This window comes from Dendrobates tinctorius, unplaced genomic scaffold (assembly GCF_039654945.1).
Source record: "Dendrobates tinctorius isolate UK_male_01 unplaced genomic scaffold, ASM3965494v1 ptg000019l, whole genome shotgun sequence".
Taxonomy (NCBI): Eukaryota; Metazoa; Chordata; class Amphibia; order Anura; family Dendrobatidae; genus Dendrobates; species Dendrobates tinctorius.
The window spans coordinates 59818680-59842069 of NW_027361687.1; the positions used below are offsets into that span (position 1 = coordinate 59818680).

General features: G+C 44.7%; 1 protein-coding gene across 1 annotated transcript in view; it reads right to left on the bottom strand.

Moving 5' to 3' along the window:
* PEAR1 (platelet endothelial aggregation receptor 1) overlaps nt 1–22993 on the bottom strand; it is a 128813-nt gene extending 105820 nt beyond the window's left edge. Inside the window, exon 1 of the mRNA XM_073567088.1 lies at nt 22928–22993. The gene's annotated coding sequence lies outside the window, so the exon portion shown is untranslated. The remainder of the gene's footprint in view (nt 1–22927) is intronic.
* Between the last annotated feature and the right edge of the window lie 397 nt (nt 22994–23390).

Here is a 23390-nt window from a genome sequence, read left to right on the forward strand (position 1 = left end):
AAATAGCCAATGTGGAATTTACCGCAAAATTAATGAGCATGCTGCGTTTTTTTACCGCAAAGCGTTTTCTTATTTATATGCAATGAAGGCTATATAGCCCCTTATATATTTTCTGCACTGAGCACTTTTTTTTTTTTTGAAGGTTGCTGCATATTGAAATAAACATTTTCACACCATTTTATGGGATATAATTAATAAATTGCTTATTTGTGCACAGGACACTTTATATTTTATATATTTTCACATATTTTCTGCATATTTTAGTGAATATATATGTACTTTATTTTTATGATATATATTGATTTGGATCATATCACTGACTTTCTAACATTTACTGAATGCTATGTGTGTTTTGTTGTTGGCCCCATATTGTGTCTCTTCGTGCCCCCTGCACGCCATTTGTGCATTGGTTTTTAATTATATTTTTATATAAAAAATTGTGAGATACAAATAAAATTCTTGTGACAATGTATTGTCTTTAGTATCTTTTATTTGGATGTGTACTATAATAATAAAAATAGTCAGCACTCTGAATATCTTTGGTTTTGGTTTTAAAACCAAGATGCGTCTTATAGTCTGAAAAATACGGTATATTTCTTACCTGTGCATTATGAATTGAGGTATGCATTAAAGGGGCCCACTGAGACTCATTCACCCCTATAGGGCCCGTGAAAACCTGGATCCGGCTCTGACGGTTCCCATTACTACCCTTTCTGGGTCTCCCCAGTATCGCTTTGCACCCCGTCCCATTTTGTAGCCTTTTTTTCCCTACATTGTTCACAGTCAGACGTGGTTGGAATGCTCCTCAGGATGTCAGATACGTGGCCCCTGTGTGGCCTTGTCATTAGATGCTGCGCAGGACCAGGGTGATACCCACATGTGGAATGGAAACTTTCTAAGTATTTATAGTTTGTGTGGAGGGAAAGTTACAAGAGCCGGGAACTGGTGAAGACAGATTGCGGGAGCTCACTTGTGGGCACCTTAGTGGGATCAGATGAGCGCAGGGAAACCCAAGCTTGTTACTGTCAGGTGGACATAGATCAAGCATTCACGTCAATATGACATCTGAGGGAGGAGCTGCAGTAAGAGGTCAGAGCCGGGGCTGTGCATCGCTATGAAGCCTGGGGGACGAAGTCACAAAATAGTTGTTCCATTGCTTCTAAAAATGGCTGCTGAATATTTGCCAATATTTAGGGTTGACAATCTCAGGAGGTTCTGTAGTGTGCATGCCAAGTACCCCTCCAAAAAATGTTTCTCCTAACTGTGTCCATTTTTACTTGCCACACCCCACCACGCTTCCTTGAAACCAAATTTCCTACCTCTAAAAGTTTGGAGACATACCATATATTGGTGGACTTGGCGTAGCGAGATACAGAGAAGTTATACCAGCCTGACAGCATATGGAATAGCAGAGCTGAATATTCTGGTTAACTCATGGAACTGTGGAGCTGGCTATGCTGGACGTGACTTGGATCAGTGTAGAACAATGAAAATGAAAATACTTGACGGCACTTGGAACATTGAAGTGGAATGAGCTGGACGTCACAAGAAACAGTGGAGGAGAATATGCTGGATGGCACTAGAAAAAGCAGCAAGAAGGGAGCTGGATATGCTAAACAGCATCTTTGAACAGCGTTGAACAGCAGAGCTGGCTATGGTGGATGGCACCTGGAATAGCAAGAACAATGGAGCTGGCAGTGTTGGACAGAACATGGATCACCATAAAAAGTGGAGCTGAATACATTGGACAGTACTTGGTACAATAGAACTGGCTGTGCTGGACTGTACATGGAACAGTGTAAACCGTAGAGCTGGATACGCTAGTCAGCATTTGGAACAGTGGGCCTAGCTATGCTGGTTTGCACTTGGAACAGCATGAAGCGTGATGTTGGACAGTACATGGAACACTGTGAACTATGGCGCTTGATATTCTAGTCACCACTTGGAACAGCATGAAGAGTGGAGCTGGCTATGCTGCGCATCACTTGTAACAATGTGAAGAATGGACACGGCTTTGCTGGATGGCACTTGGAACAGTGTGAACAGTGGACTTGGCTATGCTGAGCTGCACCTGGGACAGTGTGAACAATGGAGCGGGCTATGCTGAGCTGCACCTGGAACAGTGTGAACAATGGAGCGGGCTATGCTGGGTGGCACTTGGAACACTGTGAACAATGGAACTGAATATGCTAGTCGGCATTTGCAACAGTGAGAAAAGTGGAACTGGTTATGCTGGGCAGCACTTGGCACAGTGTGAACAATGGAGCTGGTTATGTTGGAAGGAATTTGGAACAGCATGAACAGGGGTGCTAGCTATGCTGGGCGGCACATAGAACAGCATGGAACACTGGAGCTGGATTTGTTAGATGAAATGTGGAACAGTGGAGCTGGTTTTGGTGGGCGCACTTGGAATAGCGTGAGCTGCGGAACTGGCTATGCTGGACGGTACTTAGAACAAGCTGGATGGCTCTTTGGTTGTGGAGCCGCAAAGCAGAGTTTGAACACACTTTGGAACAGCAGAGTCGAGTGTGCAAACTGGAACCTTAGGAAAAGCAGAATTTGTAGAACTGTGTTTAGCAGGCATGGAAGACCAACTACTTGATTACTCATGCAGCATGCTGCTGCCTGAACCTGCCTAAAAAGGCCTAGTAATGTCAGTCAAAGCACGCGGTAACAGACACAGCCACCTGTCAGAGAAGGCACAAATGGAGCTCGGTGTTGGAGAAGAGACAAGTGGATAACAATGGATGGTGACCCAAGTCCCTTCTCGACAGCTTTAAAAATGGCAGTTAGCGGCCGCTACTTCCTGACCTCAATTTAAGAAATAGTAATAGAGCGCAAACCAGTGAAATACCTTGAAGACTAAGAGAAGAACATTTATGTGATAATTGACCACCACAACGCGTTTTGGGATCAGCGTTTATCCAAGTAGTCACCTGATGAGAGCATGTACTCTCTCCCTGTACATTACTTTTATTATCCCAATGTGCCAATTATAAGCAGTGTATAATTATCAGTGCGAGCACTCTCTTCCTGCCGTCGCTTAATATCACACATCACAGGCTGGTGAAGGACGCCAAAGATGTCAGGACTTAGTGTCCTTGTATGAGGTCACGAAAATGACCCCTCTTTATACTGTCAGATGTAATGACTCTGAGTCACACTCCTGTCCCTGATAAAATGCTTCTACGTGTCTTTCTCAGAGATCATTTTCATCATGTCAGAAGGGTTATGGGAAAACATGTAATGCTGTCCGTCACATATCGAGTATTTATGGGAACCGCAATCATGTTATTCCAAAGTAAATGTAATTTTATGAGAACTTAAAATGCTTCAAGCAAAAAAATGCCAACGAAGATAACAGGAAAAAAGAGAAACAGATATAACCATGTTTCTACTAGTTCAAAATCATGATCTTGTACATAGGGGCAGTATTATATCAGTAATATTCTTGTACATAGGGGCAGTATTACAGTAGTTATATTCTTGTACATAGGGGGCAGTATTACAGTAGTTATATTCTTGTACATAGGGGCAGTATTATAGTAGTTATATTCTTCTACATAGGGGACAGTATTATAGTAGTTATATTCTTGTACATAGGAGCAGTATTATAGTAGTTATATTCTTGTACATAGGGGACAGTACAATAGTAGTTATATTCTTGTACATAGGGGGCAGTATTATAGTAGTTATATTCTTGTACATAGAGAGCAGTATTATAGTAGCTATATTCTTGTACATAGGAGCAGTATTATAGTAGTTATATTCTTGTACATAGGAGCAGTATTATAGTAGCTATATTCTTGTACATAGAGAGCAGTATTATAGTAGCTATATTCTTGTACATAGGAGCAGTATTATAGTAGTTATATTCTTGTACATAGGAGCAGTATTATAGTAGTTATATTCTTGTACATAGGAGCCGTATTATAATAGTTATATTCTTGTACATGGGAGCAGAATTATAGTAGATATATTCCTGTACATAGGAGCAGTATTATAGTAGTTATATTCTTGTTCATAGGGACAGTATTATAGTAGTTATATTCTTGTACATAGGAAGCAGTATTATAGTAGTTATATTCTTGTACATAGGGGGCAGTATTATAGTAGTTATATTCTTCTACATAGGGGACAGTATTATAGTAGTTATATTCTTGTACATAGGAGCAGTATTATAGTATTTATATTCTTGTACATAGGGGACAGTACAATAGTAGTTATATTCTTGTACATAGGGGGCAGTATTATAGTAGTTATATTCTTGTACATAGAGATCAGTATTATAGTAGCTATATTCTTGTACATAGGAGCAGTATTATAGTAGTTATATTCTTGTACATAGGAGCAGTATTATAGTAGCTATATTCTTGTACATAGAGAGCAGTATTATAGTAGCTATATTCTTGTACATAGGAGCAGTATTATAGTAGTTATATTCTTGTACATAGGAGCAGTATTATAGTAGTTATATTCTTGTACATAGGAGCCGTATTATAATAGTTATATTCTTGTACATGGGAGCAGAATTATAGTAGATATATTCCTGTACATAGGAGCAGTATTACAGTAGTTATATTCTTGTACATAGGGACAGTATTATAGTAGTTATATTCTTGTACATAGGAAGCAGTATTATAGTAGTTATATTCTTGTACATAGGGGGCAGTATTATAGTAGTTATATTCATATACATAGGGGACTGTATTATAGTAGTTATATTCTTGTACATAGGGGGGAGTATTATAGTAGTTATATTCTTGTACATAGGAGTAGTATTATAGTAGTTATATTCTTGTACATAGGAAGCAGTATTATAGTAGTTATATTCTTGTACATAGGGGGCAGTATTATAGTAGTTATATTCATATACATAGGGGCAGTATTATAGTAGTTATATTCCTGTACATAGGGGCAGTATTATAGTAGTTATATTCTTGTACATAGGGACAGTATTATAGTAGTTATATTCTTGTACATACGAAGCAGTATTATAGTAGTTATATTCTTGTACATAGGAAGCAGTATTATAGTAGTTATATTCTTGTACATAGGGGGCAGTATTATAGTAGTTATATTCTTGTACATAGGGACAGTATTACAGTAGTTATATTCTTGTACATAGGGGGCAGTATTATAGTAGTTATATTCTTGTACATAGGAAGCAGTATTATAGTAGTTATATTCTTGTACATAGAGAGCAGTATTATAGTAGCTATATTCTTATACATAGGAGCAGTATTATAGTAGTTATATTCTTGTACATAGGAGCAGTATTATAGTAGTTATATTCTTGTACATAGGAGCCGTATTATAATAGTTATATTCTTGTACATGGGAGCAGAATTATAGTAGATATATTCCTGTACATAGGAGCAGTATTACAGTAGTTATATTCTTGTACATAGGGACAGTATTATAGTAGTTATATTCTTGTACATAGGAAGCAGTATTATAGTAGTTATATTCTTGTACATAGGGGGCAGTATTATAATAGTTATATTCATATACATAGGGGACTGTATTATAGTAGTTATATTCTTGTACATAGGGGGGAGTATTATAGTAGTTATATTCTTGTACATAGGAGTAGTATTATAGTAGTTATATTCTTGTACATAGGAAGCAGTATTATAGTAGTTATATTCTTGTACATAGGGGGCAGTATTATAGTAGTTATATTCCTGTACATAGGGGCAGTATTATAGTAGTTATATTCTTGTACATAGGGACAGTATTATAGTAGTTATATTCTTGTACATACGAAGCAGTATTATAGTAGTTATATTCATATACATAGGGGCAGTATTATAGTAGTTATATTCCTGTACATAGGGGCAGTATTATAGTAGTTATATTCTTGTACATAGGGACAGTATTATAGTAGTTATATTCTTGTACATACGAAGCAGTATTATAGTAGTTATATTCTTGTACATAGGAAGCAGTATTATAGTAGTTATATTCTTGTACATAGGGGGCAGTATTATAGTAGTTATATTCTTGTACATAGGGGGGAGTATTATAGTAGTTATATTCTTGTACATAGGAGTAGTATTATAGTAGTTATATTCTTGTACATAGGAAGCAGTATTATAGTAGTTATATTCTTGTACATAGGGGGCAGTATTATAGTAGTTATATTCCTGTACATAGGGGCAGTATTATAGTAGTTATATTCTTGTACATAGGGACAGTATTATAGTAGTTATATTCTTGTACATAGGAAGCAGTATTATAGTAGTTATATTCATATACATAGGGGCAGTATTATAGTAGTTATATTCCTGTACATAGGGGCAGTATTATAGTAGTTATATTCTTGTACATAGGGACAGTATTATAGTAGTTATATTCTTGTACATACGAAGCAGTATTATAGTAGTTATATTCTTGTACATAGGAAGCAGTATTATAGTAGTTATATTCTTGTACATAGGGGGCAGTATTATAGTAGTTATATTCTTGTACATAGGGACAGTATTACAGTAGTTATATTCTTGTACATAGGGGGCAGTATTATAGTAGTTATATTCTTGTACATAGGAAGCAGTATTATAGTAGTTATATTCTTGTACATAGAGAGCAGTATTATAGTAGCTATATTCTTATACATAGGAGCAGTATTATAGTAGTTATATTCTTGTACATAGGAGCAGTATTATAGTAGTTATATTCTTGTACATAGGGACAGTATTATAGTAGTTATATTCTTGTACATACGAAGCAGTATTATAGTAGTTATATTCTTGTACATAGGAAGCAGTATTATAGTAGTTATATTCTTGTACATAGGGGGCAGTATTATAGTAGTTATATTCTTGTACATAGGAAGCAGTATTATACAGTTGTGGCCAAAAGTATTGACATCCCTGCAATTCTGTCAGATAATACTCCGTTTCTTCCTGAAAATGATTGCAAACACAAATTCTTTGGTATTATTATCTTCATTTAATTTGTCTTAAATGAAAAAACACAAAAGAGAATGAAATAAAAAGGAAAACATTGATCATTTCACACAAAACTCCAAAAATGGTCCAGACAAAAGTATTGGCACCCTCAGCCTAATACTTGGTTGCACATCCTTTAGCCAAAATAACTGCGACCAACCGCTTCCGGTAACCATCAATGAGTTTCTTACAATGCTCTGCTGGAATTTTAGACCATTCTTCTTTGGCAAACTGCTCCAGGTCCCTGATATTTGAAGGTTGCCTTCTCCATACTGCCATTTTTAGATCTCTCCACTGGTGATCTATGGGATTCGGGTCTGGACTCATTGCTGACCACCTTAGAAGTCTCCAGTGCTTTCTATCAAACCATTTTCTAGTGCTTTTTGAAGTGTGTTTTGGGTCATTGTCCTGCTGGAAGACCCATGACCTCTGAGGGAGACCCAGCTTTCTCACACTGGGCCCTACATTATGCTGCAAAATTTGTTGGTAGTCTTCTGACTTCATAATGCCATGCACACGGTCAAGCAGTCCAGTGCCAGAGGCAGCAAAGCAACCCCAAAACATCAGGGAACCTCCGCCATGTTTGACTGTAGGGACCATGTTCTTTTCTTTGAATGCCTCTTTTTTTCTCCTGTAAACTCAATGTTGATGCCTTTGCCCAAAAAGCTCTACTTTTGTCTCATCTGACCAGAGAACATTCTTCCAAAACATTTTAGGCTTTTTCAGGTAAGTTTTCGCAAACTCCAGCCTGGCTTTTTTATGTCTCGGGGTAAGAAGTGGGGTCTTCCTGGGTCTCCTATTATACAGTCCCTTTTCAGTCAGACGCCGACGGATAGTACGGGTTGACACTGTTGTACCCTCGGACTGCAGGGCAGCTTGAACTTGTTCGGATGTTAGTCGAGGTTCTTTATCCAACATCCGCACAATCTTGCGTTGAAATCTCTTGTCAATTTTTCTTTTCCATCCACATCTAGGGAGGTTAGCCACAGTGCCATGGGCTTTAAACTTCTTGATGACACTGCGCACGGTAGACACAGGAACATTCAGGTCTTTGGAGATGGACTTGTAGACTTGAGATTGCTCATGCTTCCTCACAATTAGGTTTCTCAAGTCCTCAGACCGTTCTTTGGTCTTCTTTCTTTTCTCCATGCTCAATGTGGTACACACAAGGACACAGGACAGAGGTTGAGTCAACTTTAATCCATGTCAACTGGCTGCAAGTGTGATTTAGTTATTGCCAACACCTGTTAGGTGCCACAGGTAAGTTACAGGTGCTGTTAATTACACAAATTAGAGAAGCATCACATGATTTTTCGAACGGTGCCAATACTTTTGTCCACCCTCTTTTTTATGTTTGGTGTGGAATTATATCCAATTTGGCTTTAGGACAATTCTTTTTGTGTTTTTTCATTTAAGACAAATTAAATGAAGATAATAATAACAAAGAATTTGTGTTTGCAATCATTTTCAGGAAGAAACTGAGTATTATCTGACAGAATTGCAGGGGTGTCAATACTTTTGGCCACAACTGTAGTAGTTATATTCTTGTACATAGGGGGCAGTATTATAGTAGTTATATTCTTGTACATAGGAGTAGTATTATAGTAGTTATATTCTTGTACATAGGAAGCAGTATTATAGTAGTTATATTCTTGTACATAGGGGCAGTATTACAGTAGTTATATTCTTGTACATAGGGACAGTATTATAGCAGTTATATTCTTGTACATAGGGACAGTATTATAGTAGTTATATTCTTGTACATAGGAAGCAGTATTATAGTAGTTATATTCTTGTACATAGGGGGCAGTATTATAGTAGTTATATTCTTGTACATAGGGGCACTATTATAGTAGTTATATTCTTGTACATAGGCACAGTATTATAGTAGTTATATTCTTGTACATAGGAGGCAGTATTATAGTAGCTATATTCTTGTACATAGGAGCAGTATTATAGTAGTTATATTCTGTACATAGGAGCAGTATTATTGTAGCTATATTCTTGTACATAGGAGCAGTATTATAGTAGTTATATTCTTGTACATAGGAGCAGTATTATTGTAGCTATATTCTTGTACATAGGAGCAGTATTATAGTAGTTATATTCTTGTACATAGGAGCAGTATTATAGTAGTTATATTCTTGTACATAGGGAGCAGTATTATAGTAGTTATATTCTTGTACATAGGAGCAGTATTATAGTAGTTATATTCTTGTACATAGGGGCAGTATTATAGTAGTTATATTCTTGTACATAGGGGCAGTATTATAGTAGTTATATTCTTGTACATAGGGGCCAGTATTATAGTAGTTATATTCTTGTACATAGGGAGCAGTATTATAGTAGTTATATTCTTGTACATAGGGGCAGTATTATAGTATATTCTTGTACATAGGGAACAGTATTATAGTAGCTATATTCTTGTACATGGGGGCAGTATTATAGTAATTACCATATATTTTTGTACATAGGAGCAGTATTATAATAGTTATATTCTTGTACATGGGAGCAGAATTATAGTAGATATATTCCTGTACATAGGAGCAGTATTATAATAGTTATATTCTTGGCAACAATAGGAAGATTATTCTTATTGGTTCATTTTGGTCACTGTGATAGACCCTATCACAGTGATCAAAATAAAAAAACAGTAAATCTAACCCCACTTTATCACCCCCTTAGTTAGGTACAAATAATGAAATAAAGAAAATATATTTATTTCCATTTTCCCATTAGGGTTGGAGTTAGGTTAAAGTGGGCTGGGCTAAAGTTAGAGTTGGGATTAGAGTTACGGTTGGGATTAGGGTTAGGTGTGTGTTGGGGTTAGGTTTGTGGTTAGGGTTATCGCTAGGGTTGGAATTAGGGTTGAGGTTGTGGTTAGGGTTGGGATTAGGGTTAGGGTTGTGATTAGGGTTATGGTTAGTGTTGGGATTAGGGTTGTGGACAGGATTAGAGGTGTGTTCGGGTTAGAATTGGAGTTAGAATTAGGGGGGTTTCCACTGTTTAGGCACATCAGGGGTCTCCAAACGTGACATGGCGCCACCATTGATTCCAGCCAATTTTGAGTTCAAAAAGTCAAATCGTGCTCCCTCCCTTCTGAGCTCTGCTGTGCGCCCAAACAGTGGTTTACCCCCACATATGGGCCATTATTGTACTCAGAACAAACTGCACAGTAACTTTGGGGGTCTAATTTCTCCTGTTGCCCTTGGGAAAATAAAAAATTGGGTGCTAAAAAAATCATTTTTGTTGAAATAAAAATGATTTTTAATTTTCACGGCTCTGCGTTATAAACTTTAGAGAAACACTTGGGGGTTCAAATTGCTCACCATACATCTAGATAAGCGCCTTGTGGGGTATAGTTTCCCAAATGGGGTCACTTGTGGGGGGTTTCAACTGTTTAGGCACATCAAGGTCTTTGCAAACTCACATGACACCCGCAGACCATTCTATCAAAGTCTGCATTCCAAAACATCACTTCTTCCATTTCAAGCCCCGACGTGTGCCCATACAGTGGTTCCCCCCACATATGAGGTATCAGCATACTAATAACAAATTGCACAACAACTTTTGTGGTCCAATTTCTCCTGTTACCCCTTGGGAAAGTAAACATTTGGGGGTGAAAAGATCATTTTTGTGGAAAAAATATGATTTTTTATTTTCATGGCTCTACGTTATAAACATCTGTGAAGCTCTTGGGGGTTCAAAGTGCTCACCACATATCTAGATAAGGTCCTTGGGGGGTCTAGTTTCCAAAATGGGGTTACTTTTGGGGGATTTCTACTGTTTAGGCACATCAGGGACTCAGCAAACACAACATGACGCCCGCAGACTATTCCATCAAAGTCTGCGTTTCAAAACGTCACTTCCCTTCCGAACCCCGACGTGTGCCAAAACAGTGGTCCCCCCCACATATAGGGTACCAGCACACTCAGGACAAACTGGACAACAACTTTTGGGGTCCAATTTCTCCTGTTACCTTTGTGAAAAAAAAAAAATTGTGGGCTAAAAAATAATTTTTTAGGAATATAATGATTTTTTTATTTTCACGGCTGTCCGTTATAAACTTCTGTGAAGCACTTGGGGGTTCAAAGTGCTCACCACACATCTAGATAAGTTCCTTAAGGGTATGTGTCAGGATTCCGAGCGCTTTGGACGCAGTGGATACCCACCCTGCCCAAAGCGCTGTCCCCTTTTGTACGCGCGGTGATTCTGCATATGTTCATTGAACACATCAGCCATTCCAGCCAATTCTGCACTGAAAAAGTCAAATGGCGCTCCTTCCCTTGCAAGCCCTGCCATGCGCCCAAACAGTGGTTTACCCCCACATATGGGGAATCGGTGTACTCACGACAAATTGCACAACAAATTTTGTGGTTCAATTTCTCTTTTTCCACTTGTGAAATTAAAAAAAATTGTTTCTGAAGTAAAATGTTTGTAAAAAAAAAAAAAAAAAGTTAAATGTTAATTTTTTCCTTCCACATTGCTTCAGTTCCTGTGAAGCACGTAAAGGGTTAATAAGCTCCTTGAATGTGGTTTTGAGCACCTTGAGGGGTGCAGTTTTTAGAATGGTGTCACTTTTGGGTATTTTCTATCATATTGACCCCTCAAAGTGACTTCAAATGTGATGTGGTCCCTTAAAAAAAATGGTGTTGTGAAAATGAGAAATCGCTGGTCAACTTTTAACCCTTATAACTTCCTAACGAAAAAAAAAAATTGGCTCCGAAATTGTGCTGATGTAAAGTAAACATGTGGGAAATGTTACTTATTAGTTTTTTGTGTGCCGTATCTCTGTGATTTCAGGGCATAAAAATTCAAACATTTAAACATTTTCACCATATTTCCATTTTTTTCATAAATAAACGCAAGTTATATTGAAGAAATTTTACCCCAAACAAGAAGTACAATATGTCACGAAAAAACAGTCTCAGAATCAGCAGGATCCATGGAAGCGTTTCAGAGTTATAACCTCATAAAGTGACAGTGGTCAGAATTGTAAAAATTGGCCCGGTCATTAAACTGCAAACTGGCTCCGTCACTAAGGGGTTAAGCTTTGGAGGACCTAACATCAACCTGCACAACATGACCTCCTACTGCATTGAAGAAAGACCCTGTAAAACAAATAAATAGTTCCTCTGGTCTCCAGTGTCTTTTGGTCGTTTCCCCTGACAAGTTTGTCTAAATCGTTCTCATCTTAAACACCCATAACTCCTTCAGGGTGCTTTCACCAATGTGTAATTGGGGGTGTAGGGGTCGGCGGTATATAGATCTAGGACTTCTTAGTTGTCAATTTACCCTGGGGTCTCGATTTTAGGGTGTGTGCACACGTTGCAGATTCTGCTGTGGAATTTTCCGCGCAGATGTTGCTAAATCCGCAGGTAAAATGACCTGCGTTTTTCCTGCATGTTTTGTGCGGTTTTCCACTGCGGTTTTCCACCTGCGAAGTCCTATAATGGAGCAGGTGGAAAACTGCAGAAAATCCGCACAAAAGAAGTGACATGCTGCAGTTTTCAATCCGCAGAAAAATCCGCAGCATGTGCACAGTGGATTTTGATTTCCCTACACTATAATGGTACTGTACATGACTTGCAGTTCTGCTGCGGATCCGCAGCAGAATCCGCAACGTGTGCACATAGCCTTACATCCAGTTTTGTTACAGTATGTTGCCTAACAGTGCCATGCATTGGCCAAATAATGTTTCCATACAACAGGCAAAATAACAACGCTATACAGTGTCACTACCATCATATGGACTGCAAAATAATTTACTACCATATGCAATATCTACCGTGTGTAACAATGTCACACAATGTCTAAGCAAATAATAGCTTAAATATTACCACCATACAGTACTTAAAAAATACAACCATACATTGCTCAAATAGAAACACCATACTTTAATGAAATACGTTTATACAGTGCATACATAATACCATCATACAATGCTCAAATAGAAACTCCATGCATTAATCAAATACAGTACTGAAATAATGCAACCATACAGTGCTCAAATAGAAACACCATACATTAATAAAAGACTACCACCATGCAGTGCTGAAATAAAATTACCACAAAGATCTGAAATCAGACTTTCACGCAGTGCTGATATTACACCACCAAATAGTAGTGAGATAAAATTACAGCACAGTGCTGAAATAAGACTGCCATACAGAATTCATAAAACCACCATACAGTGCTCACATAAAAGCTCCGAAAATACCAGTGTGTGCAATATAATACAAAATAATTCTGCTACTAGTATTGGGAGACGAGACGTTGGCGCAGTCACTTCAGCAAGGACAGGTGATGTGTGACCACAAAGGTCCTACACCCCTGGGGTCTCCTCTCTCCATAGACCCCCAGTGTCATACCGCCATTCTCTTCTCCAAAAGGTAAACACACGCACTGCACTATGTACAGTGTATACACTGACAGCACCGGGGCGGCTGCTGCCCCAGGGTTGTCCTCATCAGTCCTTACTACATTGTAAATCCAACCCTAAATACTGTCCCACCCACAATGACAGCCGGACCACCCACATTAACTCAGTCAGTCAGACTACCCTACTGTATAATCAGTACCAGGGTGCCCCAAAAACGTTATAGGGTGCCCATAAACATTACCAGGGTGCCCCATAAATATTACCAGGGTGCCCTATCAACAATGCCAGGGTGCCCCATAAATATTACCAGGGCACCCCATAAATAATATCAGGGTGCCCCATAAACATTAACAGGGCGCCCTATCCACAATACCAGGGTGCCCCATAAATATTACCAGGGTACCCCATAACCATTATCAGGGTGCCCTATAAACAGTACCAGGGTGCCCCATAAACATTATCAGGGTGCCCTATAAACAGTACCAGGGTGCCCCATAAACAGTATCAGGATGCCCCATGAATATTACCAGGGTGTCCCATAAACATTATCAGGGTGCCCTGTAAACAGTATCAGGGTGCCCCATAAACAGTACCAGGGTGCCCCATAAACAGTACCAGGGTGCCCCATAAATAATATCAGGGTGCCCCATAAACATTATCAGGGCGCCCTATCAACAGTACCAGGGTTCCCCATAAACAGTACCAGGGTGCCCCATAAATATTACCAGGGTGCCCCATAAACATTATCAGGGTGCCCATTTAGCGATGACAGCAAAAGTGCCATCCAGAGAGTGCCCCATAAACACTACTACTGTTCAAAGCAAGTGCACCATGAACAGTAAAAGCAAGACTTCCCAATAAACAGTGCCACCAGACTGCCCCATAAACAGTGCCACCAGACTGCCCCATAAACAATGCCAACTTGACTGCCCCATAAACGGTGCCACCAGACTGCCCCATAAACGGTGCCACCAGACTGCCCCATAAACGGTGCCACCAGACTGCCCCATAAACAATGCCACCAGACTGCCCCATAAACAGTGCCAACCAGACTGCCCCATAAACAGTGCCAACCAGACTGCCCCATAAACAGTGCCAACCAGACTGCCCCATAAACGGTGCCACCAGACTGCCCCATAAACGGTGCCAACCAGACTGCCCCATAAACGGTGCCACCAGACTGCCCCATAAACAGTGCCAACCAGACTGCCCCATAAACGGTGCCACCAGACTGCCCCATAAACGGTGCCCACCGACTGCCCCATAAACGGTGCCCACCAGACTGCCCCATAAACAATGCCCACCAGACTGCCCCATAAACAGTGCCAACCAGACTGCCCCATAAACAGTGCCAACCAGACTGCCCCATAAACGGTGCCACCAGACTGCCCCATAAACGGTGCCAACCAGACTGCCCCATAAACGGTGCCACCAGACTGCCCCATAAACAGTGCCAACCAGACTGCCCTATAAACGGTGCCCACCAGACTGCCCCATAAACAGTGCCAACCAGACTGCCCCACAAACGGTGCCCACCAGACTGCCCCATAAACGGTGCCACCAGACTGCCCCATAAACAATGCCCACCAGACTGCCCCATAAACGGTGCCACCAGACTGCCCCATAAACAATGCCCACCAGACTGCCCCATAAACAATGCCCACCAGACTGCCCCATAAACAGTGCCACCAGACTGCCCCATAAATAATGCCCACCAGACTGCCCCATAAACAGTGCCAACCAGACTGCCCCATAAACAGTGCCAACCAGACTGCCCCATAAACGGTGCCAACCAGACTGCCCCATAAACGGTGCCACCAGACTGCCCCATAAACAATGCCCACCAGACTGCCCCATAAACGGTGCCACCAGACTGCCCCATAAACGGTGCCAACCAGTCTGCCCTATAAACGGTGCCAACCAGACTGCCCCATAAATGGTGCCAACCAGACTGCCCTATAAACGGTGCCAACCAGTCTGCCCTATAAACAGTGCCAATCAGTCTGCCCCATAAACAGTGCCAACCAGTCTGCCCCATAAACAGTGCCAACCAGTCTGCCCTATAAACAGTGCCACCAGTCTGCCCCATAAACGGTGCCAACCAGACTGCCCCATAAACGGTGTCAACCAGACTGCCCCATAAACGGTGCCACCAGACTGCCCCATAAACAATGCCACCAGACTGCCCCATAAACAGTGCCAACCAGTCTGCCCCATAAACGGTGCCAAATAAACAGTGCCACCAGTCTGCCCTATAAACAATGCCACCAGACTGCCCCATAAACAGTGCCAACCAGTCTGCCCTATAAACAGTGCCACCAGACTGCCCCATAAACAGTGCCAACCAGTCTGCCCTATAAACAGTGCCACCAGACTGCCCCATAAACGGTGCCAACCAGTCTGCCCCATAAACGGTGCCACCAGACTGCCCCATAAACAATGCCACCAGACTGCCCCATAAACAGTGCCAACCAGTCTGCCCCATAAACAGTGCCAACCAGACTGCCCCATAAACGGTGCCACCAGGCTGCCCCATAAACGGTGCCACCAGACTGCCCCATAAACAGTGCCAACCAGACTGCCCCATAAACAGTGCCACCAGACTGCCCCATAAACAGTGCCAACCAGACTGCCCCATAAACAGTGCCACCAGACTGCCCCATAAACAGTGCCAACCAGTCTGCCCCATAAACAGTGCCAACCAGTCTGCCCTATAAACAGTGCCACCAGTCTGCCCCATAAACGGTGCCAACCAGTCTGCCCCATAAACGGTGCCACCAGACTGCCCCATAAACAGTGCCAACCAGTCTGCCCCATAAACAGTGCCAACCAGACTGCCCCATAAACAGTGCCAACCAGACTGCCCCATAAACAGTGCCAACCAGACTGCCCCATAAACAGTGCCACCAGACTGCCCCATAAACAGTGCCAACCAGACTGCCCTATAAACAGTGCCACCAGTCTGCCCCATAAACAGTGCCAACCAGACTGCCCCATAAACGGTGCCACCAGACTGCCCCATAAACAGTGCCAACCAGTCTGCCCCATAAACGGTGCCACCAGACTGCCCCATAAACAGTGCCAACCAGACTGCCCCATAAACGGTGCCAACCAGACTGCCCCATAAACGGTGCCAACCAGACTGCCCCATAAACAGTGCCACCAGACTGCCCCATAAACAGTGCCAACCAGACTGCCCCATAAACAGTGCCACCAGACTGCCCCATAAACAGTGCCAACCAGTCTGCCCTATAAACAGTGCCACCAGTCTGCCCCATAAACGGTGCCAAATAAACAGTGCCACCAGTCTGCCCTATAAACAATGCCACCAGACTGCCCCATAAACAGTGCCAACCAGACTGCCCCATAAACGGTGCCACCAGACTGCCCCATAAACAGTGCCACCAGACTGCCCCATAAACGGTGCCAAATAAACAGTGCCACCAGTCTGCCCTATAAACAATGCCACCAGACTGCCCCATAAACAGTGCCAACCAGACTGCCCCATAAACGGTGCCACCAGACTGCCCCATAAACAGTGCCACCAGTCTGCCCCATAAACGGTGCCAAATAAACAGTGCCACCAGTCTGCCCTATAAACAATGCCACCAGACTGCCCCATAAACAGTGCCAACCAGACTGCCCCCTAAACAGTGCCAACCAGACTGCCCCATAAACAGTGCCACCAGACTGCCCCATAAACAGTGCCAACCAGTCTGCCCCATAAACAGTGCCAACCAGTCTGCCCTATAAACAGTGCCACCAGACTGCCCCATAAACGGTGTCAACCAGACTGCCCCATAAACAGTGCCACCAGACTGCCCCATAAACAGTGCCAACCAGTCTGCCCCATAAACGGTGCCAAATAAACAGTGCCACCAGTCTGCCCTATAAACAATGCCACCAGACTGCCCCATAAACAGTGCCAACCAGTCTGCCCTATAAACAGTGCCAAATAAACAGTGCCACCAGTCTGCCCCATAAACAGTGCCAACCAGTCTGCCCCATAAACAGTGCCAACCAGTCTGCCCTATAAACAGTGCCACCAGACTGCCCCATAAACGGTGTCAACCAGACTGCCCCATAAACAGTGCCAACCAGTCTGCCCCATAAACAGTGCCACCAGACTGCCCCATAAACAGTGCCAACCAGTCTGCCCTATAAACAGTGCCACCAGACTGCCCCATAAACAGTGCCAACCAGTCTGCCCTATAAACGGTGCCAAATAAACAGTGCCACCAGTCTGCCCCATAAACAGTGCCAACCAGTCTGCCCCATAAACAGTGCCAACCAGTCTGCCCTATAAACAGTGCCACCAGACTGCCCCATAAACGGTGTCAACCAGACTGCCCCATAAACAGTGCCAACCAGTCTGCCCCATAAACAGTGCCAACCAGTCTGCCCTATAAACAGTGCCACCAGACTGCCCCATAAACAGTGCCAACCAGTCTGCCCCATAAACAGTGCCAACCAGTCTGCCCTATAAACAGTGCCACCAGACTGCCCCATAAACGGTGTCAACCAGACTGCCCCATAAACAGTGCCAACCAGTCTGCCCCATAAACAGTTCCAACCAGTCTGCCCTATAAACAGTGCCACCAGACTGCCCCATAAACAGTGCCAACCAGTCTGCCCCATAAACGGTGCCACCAGACTGCCCCATAAACAGTGCCAACCAGTCTGCCCTATAAACAGTGCCACCAGACTGCCCCATAAACGGTGCCACCAGACTGCCCCATAAACAATGCCACCAGACTGCCCCATAAACAGTGCCAACCAGTCTGCCCTATAAACAGTGCCACCAGACTGCCCCATAAACAGTGCCACCAGACTGCCCCATAAACAGTGCCACCAGACTGCCCCATAAACGGTGCCACCAGACTGCCCCATAAACAATGCCACCAGACTGCCCCATAAACAGTGCCAACCAGTCTGCCCCATAAACAGTGCCAACCAGACTGCCCCATAAACGGTGCCACCAGACTGCCCCATAAACGGTGCCACCAGACTGCCCCATAAACAGTGCCAACCAGACTGCCCCATAAACGGTGCCACCAGACTGCCCCATAAACGGTGCCAACCAGACTGCCCCATAAACAGTGCCACCAGACTGCCCCATAAACAGTGCCAACCAGTCTGCCCCATAAACAGTGCCAACCAGTCTGCCCTATAAACAGTGCCACCAGTCTGCCCCATAAACGGTGCCAACCAGTCTGCCCCATAAACAGTGCCACCAGACTGCCCCATAAACGGTGCCAACCAGTCTGCCCCATAAACAGTGCCAACCAGACTGCCCCATAAACAGTGCCAACCAGACTGCCCCATAAACAGTGCCAACCAGACTGCCCCATAAACGGTGCCAACCAGACTGCCCCATAAACGGTGCCACCAGACTGCCCCATAAACAGTGCCAACCAGACTGCCCTATAAACAGTGCCACCAGTCTGCCCCATAAACAGTGCCAACCAGACTGCCCCATAAACGGTGCCACCAGACTGCCCCATAAACAGTGCCAACCAGTCTGCCCCATAAACGGTGCCACCAGACTGCCCCATAAACAGTGCCAACCAGACTGCCCCATAAACGGTGCCAACCAGACTGCCCCATAAACGGTGCCAACCAGACTGCCCCATAAACAGTGCCACCAGACTGCCCCATAAACAGTGCCAACCAGACTGCCCCATAAACAGTGCCACCAGACTGCCCCATAAACAGTGCCAACCAGTCTGCCCTATAAACAGTGCCACCAGTCTGCCCCATAAACGGTGCCAAATAAACAGTGCCACCAGTCTGCCCTATAAACAATGCCACCAGACTGCCCCATAAACAGTGCCAACCAGACTGCCCCATAAACGGTGCCACCAGACTGCCCCATAAACAGTGCCACCAGACTGCCCCATAAACGGTGCCAAATAAACAGTGCCACCAGTCTGCCCTATAAACAATGCCACCAGACTGCCCCATAAACAGTGCCAACCAGACTGCCCCATAAACGGTGCCACCAGACTGCCCCATAAACAGTGCCACCAGTCTGCCCCATAAACGGTGCCAAATAAACAGTGCCACCAGTCTGCCCTATAAACAATGCCACCAGACTGCCCCATAAACAGTGCCAACCAGACTGCCCCCTAAACAGTGCCAACCAGACTGCCCCATAAACAGTGCCACCAGACTGCCCCATAAACAGTGCCAACCAGTCTGCCCCATAAACAGTGCCAACCAGTCTGCCCTATAAACAGTGCCACCAGACTGCCCCATAAACGGTGTCAACCAGACTGCCCCATAAACAGTGCCACCAGTCTGCCCCATAAACGGTGCCAAATAAACAGTGCCACCAGTCTGCCCTATAAACAATGCCACCAGACTGCCCCATAAACAGTGCCAACCAGTCTGCCCCATAAACGGTGCCAAATAAACAGTGCCACCAGTCTGCCCTATAAACAATGCCACCAGACTGCCCCATAAACAGTGCCAACCAGTCTGCCCTATAAACGGTGCCAAATAAACAGTGCCACCAGTCTGCCCCATAAACAGTGCCAACCAGTCTGCCCCATAAACAGTGCCAACCAGTCTGCCCTATAAACAGTGCCACCAGACTGCCCCATAAACGGTGTCAACCAGACTGCCCCATAAACAGTGCCAACCAGTCTGCCCCATAAACAGTGCCACCAGACTGCCCCATAAACAGTGCCAACCAGTCTGCCCTATAAACAGTGCCACCAGACTGCCCCATAAACAGTGCCAACCAGTCTGCCCTATAAACGGTGCCAAATAAACAGTGCCACCAGTCTGCCCCATAAACAGTGCCAACCAGTCTGCCCCATAAACAGTGCCAACCAGTCTGCCCTATAAACAGTACCACCAGACTGCCCCATAAACGGTGTCAACCAGACTGCCCCATAAACAGTGCCAACCAGTCTGCCCCATAAACAGTGCCAACCAGTCTGCCCTATAAACAGTGCCACCAGACTGCCCCATAAACAGTGCCAACCAGTCTGCCCCATAAACAGTGCCAACCAGTCTGCCCTATAAACAGTGCCACCAGACTGCCCCATAAACGGTGTCAACCAGACTGCCCCATAAACAGTGCCAACCAGTCTGCCCCATAAACAGTGCCAACCAGTCTGCCCTATAAACAGTGCCACCAGACTGCCCCATAAACAGTGCCAACCAGTCTGCCCCATAAACGGTGCCACCAGACTGCCCCATAAACAGTGCCAACCAGTCTGCCCTATAAACAGTGCCACCAGACTGCCCCATAAACGGTGCCACCAGACTGCCCCATAAACAATGCCACCAGACTGCCCCATAAACAGTGCCAACCAGTCTGCCCTATAAACAGTGCCACCAGACTGCCCCATAAACAGTGCCACCAGACTGCCCCATAAACAGTGCCACCAGACTGCCCCATAAACAGTGCCAACCAGTCTGCCCTATAAACAGTGCCACCAGACTGCCCCATAAACAGTGCCACCAGACTGCCCCATAAACAGTGCCAACCAGTCTGCCCTATAAACGGTGCCAAATAAACAGTGCCACCAGTCTGCCCCATAAACAGTGCCAACCAGTCTGCCCCATAAACAGTGCCAACCAGTCTGCCCTATAAACAGTGCCACCAGACTGCCCCATAAACGGTGTCAACCAGACTGCCCCATAAACAGTGCCAACCAGTCTGCCCCATAAACAGTGCCACCAGACTGCCCCATAAACAGTGCCAACCAGTCTGCCCTATAAACAGTGCCACCAGACTGCCCCATAAACAGTGCCACCAGACTGCCCCATAAACAGTGCCAACCAGTCTGCCCTATAAACGGTGCCAAATAAACAGTGCCACCAGTCTGCCCCATAAACAGTGCCAACCAGTCTGCCCCATAAACAGTGCCAACCAGTCTGCCCTATAAACAGTGCCACCAGACTGCCCCATAAACGGTGTCAACCAGACTGCCCCATAAACAGTGCCAACCAGTCTGCCCTATAAACAGTGCCACCAGACTGCCCCATAAACGGTGTCAACCAGACTGCCCCATAAACAGTGCCAACCAGTCTGCCCCATAAACAGTGCCACCAGACTGCCCCATAAACAGTGCCACCAGTCTGCCCTATAAACAGTGCCACCAGTCTGCCCCATAAACAGTGCCACCAGACTGCCCCATAAACGGTGTCAACCAGACTGCCCCATAAACAGTGCCAACCAGTCTGCCCTATAAACAGTGCCACCAGACTGCCCCATAAACAGTGCCACCAGACTGCCCCATAAACAGTGCCACCAGACTGCCCCATAAACAGTGCCAACCAGTCTGCCCCATAAACAGTGCCAACCAGTCTGCCCTATAAACAGTGCCACCAGACTGCCCCATAAACAGTGCCACCAGACTGCCCCATAAACAGTGCCACCAGTCTGCCCCATAAACAGTGCCACCAGACTGCCCCATAAACGGTGTCAACCAGACTGCCCCATAAACAGTGCCAACCAGTCTGCCCTATAAACAGTGCCACCAGACTGCCCCATAAACGGTGTCAACCAGTCTGCCCCATAAACAGTGCCAACCAGTCTGCCCTATAAACAGTGCCACCAGACTGCCCCATAAACAGTGCCACCAGACTGCCCCATAAACAGTGCCACCAGTCTGCCCCATAAACAGTGCCACCAGACTGCCCCATAAACGGTGTCAACCAGACTGCCCCATAAACAGTGCCAACCAGTCTGCCCTATAAACAGTGCCACCAGACTGCCCCATAAACGGTGTCAACCAGACTGCCCCATAAACAGTGCCAACCAGTCTGCCCTATAAACAGTGCCACCAGACTGCCCCATAAACAGTGCCACCAGACTGCCCCATAAACAGTGCCACCAGACTGCCCCATAAACAGTGCCACCAGACTGCCCCATAAACAGTGCCAACCAGTCTGCCCCATAAACAGTGCCAACCAGTCTGCCCTATAAACAGTGCCACCAGACTGCCCCATAAACAGTGCCACCAGTCTGCCCCATAAACAGTGCCACCAGACTGCCCCATAAACGGTGTCAACCAGACTGCCCCATAAACAGTGCCAACCAGTCTGCCCCATAAACAGTGCCACCAGTCTGCCCTATAAACAGTGCCAACCAGTCTGCCCTATAAACAGTGTCAAAGTTCCCACATACACAAAAGCAGCCAGCTAGTGCCCCATATACAGTACCAGAAGTGTGCCTTATAAACATCACCCCACAAACACCATGATTCCCCTATAACCAGTACCAAGGGTTTCTAAAGCTGTCACCCAGTGCTGGCAAATAAACAGTGCCCACACAATGAGGGTGCCAATTCAGTGCCATCCAGAGGGTTCCCCCATAAACAGTGCCACTCCTGTTCTGTCCTCACCAACATCCGCAGGGGCTGACCAGTCTCTACTCCTGAAATACTCTGTGCTCCTGTGAGAAAAGGGGGCCCAAGGTGGGACTCTTGGCTGGAATGGGTGACATGGGTGACCGACCACCATTAATTTGGTCAGGAATTGCGAGCCCTTGTGTATTCCTGCCCCGGGGATCAGCCCTGGTGGGGTCCAGGGTCTACAAATCCCCCCAACCTGATCCAGTAGCGGCTGCACTCACCTGCTGGGGGGCTGCGCTCCGGCTGTGCAGGGGCTGCGGGACGGAGAGGCAGGAAAGTGTGCAGCCGAGAATGGGCAGGAAGTTTTCACAAGGAAACTACAGAGGATGCGAGGACTTCCATGTGTAACTGGGAGGGAGGATGAGACCCCGGGGTGGGGGCGAGGCAAGCGCTGCCTGATTACATACAGCAGGGACCCCATTACTGCACCGTGGGCGAGGAGGACACCCAGCACCTCCCTACTAATGATCCCTACTCACCTCCCTACTAATGATCCCTACTCACATCCCTACTAATGATCCCTACTCACATCCCTACTCACCCCTATTCACATCCCTACTAATGAACCTACTCACATCCCTATTAATGATTACTACTAATGATCCCTACTCACATCCCTACTAATGATCCCTACTCACATCCCTACTCACATCCCTACTAAGGATTGCTACTAATGAACCCTAC